This window comes from Anomalospiza imberbis, chromosome 2 (genome assembly GCF_031753505.1).
Source record: "Anomalospiza imberbis isolate Cuckoo-Finch-1a 21T00152 chromosome 2, ASM3175350v1, whole genome shotgun sequence".
In the NCBI taxonomy this organism is placed as follows: Eukaryota; Metazoa; Chordata; class Aves; order Passeriformes; family Viduidae; genus Anomalospiza; species Anomalospiza imberbis.
Window position 1 is genome coordinate 61187689 of NC_089682.1, and position 9762 is coordinate 61197450.

A 9762-nucleotide genomic window follows, 5' to 3' on the forward strand; every position below is an offset into this window, starting at 1 on the left:
AATCTATGAAGTTACTAATTTCAGGAGGGAATGGAAAAATCTCCCTTAAATATGCCCCAGGGAGATCTCTCCTCCTAGGTACAGCTTTGAATGCAATGTTTTTTTCTAGGGGCTTATTGCTGTGCAGATGAATAAGTTAGTATACTGAAGTTTTCATTCTTGAAACAAAAATAGTTTTGTCCAAAACTACTTGATAAAAATCTGTTTGCAGGAGATGCTGATCCACCCCAAAGGATGTGCTTTGGGGGATGGCTCATGTTTCCCACAGTTACAGCACATTACTGTGACATACAAAACAAAGTCCCAGTCTAGCACAGTCAGACTGTCACAGGGCTCAGCTGCCAGTTTAAGCATTTTATGTCTGCCTGTAACACAAAAACATACAAGCAAAAACCCTCCTGTGTGGAGTTCCTGCTGTTGCAGCACTGGAGTAAGTTTACTCTTTTCATGAGTAAATGTACAGTAAAAGTTTGTGTTTGAACATGCTGTCTTTGCTCATCTGCTCTGTGTTTTGCCTGCAGGGCTCATCTCTTTCATAACAGAACAGCAGCAGTGGTCTGTGAGTCATGACAGACATAAATCCTCAATGAAAATAAAAAGTAAAATCATATCTTGCCATCCTGTTTCTAAAACAACTTTTTATGCTACTGTCATGAATGCTTTGAAAAGCATCTGAAAAGCATGAAAGTATGCTGATGCTTTTTAATAATTAATTTATTCATTAGCCAAGAGGTCCATATACCAGGAAAGGAAAATGGAAAGTCAAAAGGGCCTTGTCCTGTGTCCCAGAGTACAAGGTAAAATGCTGGATAGAGCTCCAGGCTGGAGGTCTGGGAGCCTGCAAGGGCTCTGGAACCACCCTTCTAATTTCTCTGGAACCACCTTTCTAATTTCTCTAATTTCTTTGGTGGCAAGACCCCCCTGAAGGTCTTACCTGAGAAACAGTCAGGGGTTTGTAAAAGTTTCCCTTTTATACAGGAACACACTCTACAAACTCTCCATTAGAAATTGTGACATTTCTAATAAGACATTTAAAACTTCAGTTGTCTTGTAATATTACTATCCCTAAAACTGTGGCAAAACCAAAAGCCCTTCTGAGAGAGATTAAGAGAGAGAAATGATAAATGATGAAAATAAATTACTCAAGCACAGTTGTTTTCTTGTAATTTGAAGAAATGGAGTATAGCAGTAACAATAAAAGTAGTGAGGCCCTATACATGACCACAGAGAAGAAGGCAGCAATTTTTAACTTTAAACAATGCCTATTTTAGGAACAGTCATTCTCCATAGATTTCACTTTTGTGCATACTCCATCTTTCCTACTCATAAGTACAAACATCTATGTGTTTCAAAAGAGTTCTTTATGTTGAGGAGGACAAGGGGCACCAAGTATCAAGGTCAGGGCCCTAAGGGCACTCATAGACCTTAATGGCCCTGACCAGCCTTACCTCAGTCCTCCTCCTACACCCTGGCACAGCTCCACCCTGCAGCTTCAGGCTCTCTCTGAGTTATGTCACGTGTCATGCTGGTCCCCAGCTCAGCCACGGCCTTGCCTGTCCTTGTCCCCACTGGCTGGGACCCACAGCTGCAGAATGAGTTCCTGGCTTGACCTCGGTCCCGCTTTGTCACTGTGGACATGTCCAGTCATCAAGGACTGTATCTGACCCTGTGTGGCCACCAGACCTCATCCTGATCCTCATCCTTATCCTGTCCCTGACCAGGAATTGATTTTTCCAGCTTGACCTTGGACCTGCTTCAGATGTGTTTGATGAGTTGGACTCTCGGTTGACCACAGCTGCCACCTGTGAGCATGCCCTGCTCCCTCACTCAGGGGCTGTGTTACCAGGCTGAGATCCTGGCTCTTAGGGAGCAGCTAGTCCTGGCCGTGCCCTGACAATCAAGCCCCCGTCACTTTGTCTGGGTTCATCCTGAATGGTGACAATGGTGCACATCTCTGGTATCCTTAATATTCTTTCTTGAGAAAACCTCAGGGCCAAGCTGAGTTGTACCACATGGCTATAGCTCTGTGTTTCATGGGGCTTTCTTCACGCCAAGGATTTAGGACAGTTGGTCCAACACCCAGATGTTGCCAATTCTCCATTCTTACCTATAGCCTTTCTTGCATTTTGTGGTTGGTTATAATCCGTTGATTTGTTGCAAGTGCATCACTCCCTGCACTCCTGCTCTACCATTTCTCCTGGTGCCTCATGCAGCCACATAGACTCTCATTCACATACCACATACCCCAGTTAAATATTTCCTCTGCAACTCTCTAGAGGAATTTAAGATAAGTAAAGGTTGTTATTATTTGATAATAATTTTTTTAACTATCACTGTATGTGTTTAAGTTAAACTTTGGCATTCACATTCAATCCTTGATTGTTTTATACTAACCTGCTTACTTTCCATTTTCCCACACAATTTTGATCATATACTAAAATAAGTAGCCAACAAACCAGAGGAAGTGACCCCAGAAGGACCATTTGTCAGTGAAATACCACTAAAGCCCTTCTCAATAAAACAACCATGTGCTAGGAGAATTTCCTCAGTGGCTCTCAATACCCTTATCTTCCAAGGCTTATTTGCTGCGCTTCAGGAGATTTGAGAGAAAGCATGTGAGAATATTCTGCCTGAGTGTCTCTGAATGAGGCACCCACAGTGAAAGGATAGATCTTCAATGTAATATTTGCACTACTATGATGTAGCTTCAGAGCAGTTTGGAAAAAGTATAGAAATGGCAGTCAGATTTGTAAGTTATTTTTAACAGAGGTAATGTTCCTATCAGACATTATTACGAAATTTTATCTGTCCAAAGGATGTACAATATGACATAGAAACATTATAATCTCACTTGGAAAAATAAAAATCACTTTAAAATGAGCATTATTAGGTGTGGTGGATATAATTGTTCAGAGAAGAAATGGGTGTTAGAGTAGATGTCAGGGCCCTGAGGGCATTATTGGACCTTATTATCCCTACTAAGCCTCCCCCAGGGTCTCTCCCAACTCCTGCCCATGGTCTCAGAACACCATTTCAGCTTAGCCAAGAGGTATTAGTCCACTGCCTCAGGCTACGAAAAAAATCAATGCTCTCAGTTTAAAACAGAAATTTCAGTACTCTCATGCAGACCCAAGGTAAACAGCTCTAAAAAGGAGTCACAGTAGGTGTTTGAGATGGAGAGCAATGAATAAAAGAGACAGAGTAGAGGAAAAATAAATTAAGAAAACCCATAGAATTGGTTTTTATGGCGGCCAGGGGTCCATCCGGCCCCCCAGACAGCCGCTGCCCTGGGTGTCTCAGATAGCGCTGTGCTGATCAGCTCAGCCTTTCTGGGTTCCCCAGGCTAGCTCCCAGCCACAGGCAACTTAGCGAGCAGCTCTGGAGTGATTTCAGCTCTGTGAGTTCAGCTCTTAGTGATTTCGCTCTGTGCTCGCAAGGGCCTCAGCAGACGCAGGGATAGAGAGAGGAGAAGCCTGTATGGAGTTCCGCAGCGGTGTCTTTATTGGCAGCTCCTGGGAAGGGTTCCAGTGACAGCTCTTCTGCCAAACTGGGCAGAGATGGGGGTTTATGTAGGATACTGGGGTGTTGGAAATTGTCCAATGGCCAGGGTTGAGGAGAATACCACCTATAGCCTTGCGGAGAGATAACAAGGGTCCGAGGGCAGAAGAGGGGCTGCTTTGGTCCACTCACCATGACTATACATTTCTATCTTAGGCGAGTGACCGCCAGGGAGGCCTTGCAGGGCCTCTGCCTGCTACAGGTTTTTCCTGTATTGGGTAGCCGTATAATAAAAGACGACCAAGAAATTATATTTTTGAAGTTGAAGGTTGCACTGGATTTTCAAAAACACAGTAGAAACACTGTTTCAATAATTCCTGGTCTGAGCAAATGGGTTAGATGTGATGGATAAACAGTCAATTATTACCAAGAATATTGTGTGGTGTACTTGAGAGCATGTATTTTCCTCTTAGTAATGAACAGCTGTTTCCCAACAGTGAAACAAATTTGCAGATTAATTTCTTCTTGGGGAACTGATAAAACAAAAATGCTTTTACCAAGCATATAAATTACCAAAATTTGGGTTTAGGTAGACACTCCAAAAGCTAAAGATGCCGTAACTAGAATGGCATAAACACATTTCTTCTGGAATGCCAGAGGACTTTTTGTTTTCTAGAGGACTGCTAATATTCACGATTTAGTTTTCAGGGCCCATAGAATGAACTTTTTGCCAATAAAAGCCCAACTGAACATTGGGAAAGCTGTGATGCAAACTCTGGCTAACAAGAACAATTCCATGGACAAGAAGAAAAGCTCTCACTCAGATGGTCAGACAAGATAACCTATAAAGCAGAAAGTAATTTTAAAAATTTATTACTTACTGTGTCATACTTTCAGTCTTTAAATTAAATCATCTGCCTCTTCAAAATGCCATGATACACAGATTTCTTTTAATAAAGACACAAGATGAATGTTTAAACAAATACAAAATCAAAACATTTTTCCTTTAAGTCAACAATTTTTTTTTTTTTTTTAATTATAAGCATGACCAATCTTGCAAGAAATATATGATGGGATTTGCTGGAACTTGTTTTGGCTCACAGGGCTGTTGAACATGCCCAGGCTTCCCCGGGCCCCATCACTACACCCCTTCCCACAGTTTGCCCTGCAGCACTTTACCCTTCTCCGGGCTGATGATGCCCACGGTGTCTCTGGGTGTCTCTGAGCCACTAGGGGCCGTGACAGACCTGGAGAAATAAAAATGAGTACTAAACTGGGATCATAATAGACACACCACTCTGAGAAGGATCATTAAGTCATCAAGCCTGCCGTTTTGTGACTGCTGGGATCTCTGTACAGTCCCAGGGCACAGGCAGTTACTCCAATGCAGGAAACTCCATAAATATGCATTTCATCTTGAACACGCCTGACAGTTCTTTCACAACTGAGCTGATTTCCTGACTGAGATGCAGACTTGAAAAATGAAATTACAAAAGATGAGTTAACCTTTCAGATGATCACACATTTTGGAAGAATACCATCCCCCAAACAGAATAGTACACAGTGTGGTGCTACTGAAGCTTAATATAAAAATGACATGCTTAAATGTTGTCCTTTAATTATAAAGGCACTCTGTAGGAAAAAAAGCATTTTTATTTAGCATAGTTCTTAGCCTTTCTGTATTTCAGAATAATTTCAGGAGACAATTACTGTGTTGTTTTCGCCAGATCATTAGCATAGTATAATATATTTGGCTTGTCAGATATGTAAAAAAAAGCACAGCACCTTTATGCAACAGGCACTTATGCCTTATTATCCTTGTTTTTATGTGCTTGATTATTCTTGCATTTGGAGAAAAAGTCATAGTTTATTATTTGGTCCTCTAGTTTATTTACCAGGTGTATTGCTCAACTCTGAAGTGTACATTTCCTTCCTATTTATGATGATTTAATAACACCTCTTTTTGTGGCTGGGAAGTGTAAGCCACCCAGACTGCCCTATCTATCGGCACGTTTCTGACTGTAGAAGTTAAATTAGTTTCAAAAGTTTGGACTCATTAGACTGATTTTTCATGGGTCATGAGACAAATTTGAGAGAAGAGACATAGGCTGGGAGTCAGTGACAGAGAGGCAATGTGGGAAGGCAAAGGAAACTGAAGATAGGTAGTGCCTATTTATGCTGCCAGAGGTGAGACCGGACCCGTGCCCATGTCCCTACCATTCAACCATTCCTGCTGACAATCCCAGTACTTGTAGGAGTCCTGTGTGGACCTGTATGGGCAACAGCTGCATGAACTGTAAAGTTGTCAAACCAAATTCACCCCTTAAATAACTGCAAAGTCTCATAAAAAATAAATTTATCTTCATGCTTTATTATTGCAGTTGCATTAGATTTCTCAAGTAGAACGTGCTGACAAGGCTCAGGTGAAAGGATACTGTCATTATAGCATGAGTAGCCATGTGACCTCCAAACTCCAGAGTGATTGCAGCATTCTAAAAACTGGAGACAGAAAAGCTGCTGTGCTAAATCTCCTCATCTTCACAATCACAAATGCAAGGAAAGGGCAGAAGGGTTTCTTTCAGGATGTGTAATGAAGTTGTGCAGATTTGTCTACAGTTCCCTACTAAAGGCCTGTAAAGACATGTGCCTGAATAGCTGGATTTCTAAATCTTACAATAACATTTCTGTACTTCTTCTGGTTGTAAGAACATGGGAAAAAGAAAAACCAGAAACTATGTTAAGAAAAATAACATTTTTTCATGGGAGATTCTGGCTACTTTTGTTTGGTAAACTAGCATAATGATTGAAAATTTCTTAACAATCAAATCTCAGGTGTGGGATTCAGCTCCAGTTCATAGGCATCTAAATGAAGGGGCTTCATTCAATTGCTTAGTTGCCATCTGAGGTGCTGTAAGGCATCCTTCCTGAGCCTCAGCTGCTTCTCCAGAAAGGCACAGATCTCACATATACCCCACATTATATCTGCCAGCCTTTTGCTTCTGTATCCTAGATCATTGAATGCTTATGTTCACTGGAAACTGTACAGCCATTTGACTCATTTTGAAAGAGACATCTGAATCCCCCTCCAGAGTCCATTAGCTGAATTGACTGGATTTCCACTCACTATAATGGGAACATGACACGTAGACAGGAAATTAAAGTGCCTACAAGCTATGACTGCCCCATATCCCTCCCCAAAGAATTTAATGTTCACCAAATGTAAAGACTCAATAAGAGGCATGTGAAGACATGGACATGAAAAGCTTCACTGAGCTTCTCATCAGTTTAGTGTTCCAGTTTCACTCCATTTAGCAGTCCTTTAAATCACCGTCAATAACAACGCTCAGGAAACAGGTTTCAGCAAATGTGGTTGATTCACAGGCAAACTTAAAGCCTAAACAAATCTAACAGATCTTTCAGTGGCTACTTTTTGCATCCAGTTCAGAAAATGTTTGGTATTCTTTAATGAAATTAGCATCTCTGTTTCAGACTTAAATTAGACAGGTTCAACAACTCTTAAAAACAAACACAGAACCCATAAAAGCTCTACACAGCTCTGCAGAGGATTGGCTCCTGCCACATTCAGGAGCTTGACAGTCACAGCCATCCAATCTAAGCTATAGGCTCTGCCACTCAATGGGGTTTGGCAGAAAAAGCTTCCTACCACAGAGCTCAGATTCATGGCTTCCAGTGGGGACATGGCTTGGCCTTGGACCTTGGATCACCACAGACTTGTTTGTCTGGTGGTCACTGGCATTTGGCTATGCTAGGCGATCACCACAGGACCTGCTCTGCTTGCTCTGCTCAGGCACTGTGGGATTGTGCCTTGTCAGGGAGGAGCACCCTGTCCTCACCTGCCTCAGTATCACTCTGCACTCTTGGCTCACTGTTCCACAGTATGTTCTACTGTGTCAAAGGATTTTCTGTGAAGACTGTAGAATAACTAGCTAGGTAATAAAACAACAATTAAAATTCAGTGTAGTTAAACATGAAATTATACATGAGGAAAACTGTTCCAACCTTATATGTACCAATGATGGCTGCCTAGTTGATTTTTTACTACTCGTAAAATTTGGGTGTTACAATGAAACTGTTTCTATCATAAGATTCTTATTTAGGCATTTTATCTGTCTAGCTAGAAGCTATCCTGTGAGGCACAAATAGGAGTGACTGAAAGCAAAAGCAACAAAAGCCCCAGTGCTGTTGCTGTGTACCATTCTGTCCTGTGTGTGAGTGTTGTCCAGCTGGATGGCTGCATGTAGAGGTTTAATGGTAACACTGCTCAACTTTCTGCCCCAGAATGTAAACAGGTTGTGAGGAATTTATACTGCTGTGTAATCCAGTAAATTTCAAAGGGAGTATACCGTGCTCTGGCTTTCCTCATCTGACACAGAGGAAAACTGCATGCATTCATTCACATCAGCCTCTATCGGTCAGTTTGGAGTTTCCAAAGCATCCAGCCGCCTGACATCAGGGAAACAGTAGCACTTTGACTGCACAGAAAGGGTAAATGAAGCAGAGAACATCTCAGTAGCTTAGCCTCTCTGAGAAGAAGTCCCAGAACACTTGCTTCCTTTTAAATACAGCAACGCAAATACTGCGAAAACTTGAAATCTAGTGCTTGTTGGAGTTTGGCTGTAGATGTACACAAGGCTTAGGATTTATTCTGATTGCAACGTTCCAGACAAGAGAAGAAGGTAGCTCCTTTTAGGAATAAATAAAACTGTAACGAGCACATCTAATCACATTGAGTGTTCACAGAAGCACGGCCTGGCAAGAATGTTCTCTTTCACCTGGCATTGCCTCTCTGCTTGGGATAGTATGGAGAGGTTCAGAAGAAAACAGTATTAATTCAGATTTGGAGTCACAAAAAGCTTTTGTTTTTTCTTACAATTTATTATTGTTATTCTGTTTCATTGTAAATCTGTGCTTACTGCTTGTTGGGCCACAAAAAGTGGCATAATATAGATCACCATATATGGCATATTATGATATTGAATGAGATGCAAAGAGAGATAACAAGAGAGATGCTTGAAAAGAAACCAGAGCTCAGAGGAGAAAAGCCAGGATACACAGTGAGGGATTTCAGTTTAAATTTAAGAAAAAGGAAGAGGCATTTGAGTTACTAATTATGTTCTTACAGAAAAGAATAAAAAGGTTTATTTTCCTTAATGTTGAATTGTTTTAAACACTGCAGAGTGAGTGAACTTGGTGTACTAAGAACCCAGGCCAATACCTTTAACTTACTGACAACAATTTATATGTGTGTTTTGTTTTGTTTTCCCTTCAGTCATCTCTCAAAAGCAATAACAACCGAAACCCGCCCATTCATCACCTTCTCTTTGATCTTCAGTCTTGATAACAGCTATTTTGCATCTTCATTCAAATCACTCCACCCCATTCCTTGCAGTAATATTAAAGAAAAACTTCCTGTTTCTGGATGCCTTTCTGCAATAAATCCAATTACTGCAGCTCTAGGGAGGGGTTCAGTTGGCAGCAAATGCAGCAGGAAAAGGAGTTTGGTGTTACAGATGGATTTTTAAAAGTTGTTCTGAGTCCTCGAGATTCTGAGGCAGGCAAGGCAGCTTCTATATATTGGAATATGCAGGTAACTGCATTTTCTAAGGTCCCCCAAGATCCTTCTACAGGATGAAAACAATAAGTGTCAGTTCTTAGACAAGTATGGATTGGAAAAATATGCTTTGCAAAATAAAGACCTGGGAGATATATTGTAATTCATGAAGGACATGAACATCAGTTCAAATTTTGAAAAATGTAGTGAAAAATAAGCCACTGGAAAAAAATGCTCTTTCTAGACAGCTAGAAAACCATTTGTAAATCACAGAATTACACAATCACAGCATAAACTGAGTTGGAAGGGACCCAAAGCATTGAGTCCAGCTCTAGCCCTGCACAGCATTATTCCCAAGAGTCACACCACATGTCTTAGTGCTGTCCAGATATTTCTTGAACTCTGCCAGGCTGGTGCTGTGACCTCTTCCCTGGGGAGCCTGTTCCAGTGCCCAACCACCCTCAGGGTGAAGAAGCTTTTTCTAATATCGAATCCAAACCTCCCCTGATACAACTTCAGGCCATTCCCTCAGGTCCTGTCACTGCTCACCACAGAGCAGAGATCAGTGCCTGCTCCTCCTCTTCCCTCACAAGGAAGCTGCAGACTGCAATGACGTCTGCCCTCAGTCTCCTCCAAGCTGAACACATCAAGTAATCTAAGCCACTCCTCATATGGTTTCCCCTCAAGGCCCT

The 9762-nt window shown here is 41.5% G+C and overlaps 1 long non-coding RNA gene across 4 annotated transcripts; it reads right to left on the reverse strand.

The window, feature by feature from the left end:
* Window positions 1-4509: 4509 nt before the first annotated feature.
* LOC137469034 (uncharacterized) lies at window positions 4510-9372 on the reverse strand. Of its 4 annotated transcripts, none has more exons than XR_010996319.1 (3): window positions 7530-9311; window positions 7353-7445; window positions 4510-5130 (listed from the first exon to the last, which is right to left on the reverse strand). It is a non-coding gene; the product is annotated as an uncharacterized lncRNA (long non-coding RNA). The 4 variants fall into 4 exon arrangements; XR_010996320.1 differs by lacking the exon at window positions 4510-5130 and adding an exon at window positions 5850-6193 and having other exon boundaries at window positions 7530-9312; XR_010996318.1 differs by lacking the exon at window positions 4510-5130 and adding an exon at window positions 5850-5997 and having other exon boundaries at window positions 7530-9300.
* Window positions 9373-9762: the final 390 nt, after the last annotated feature.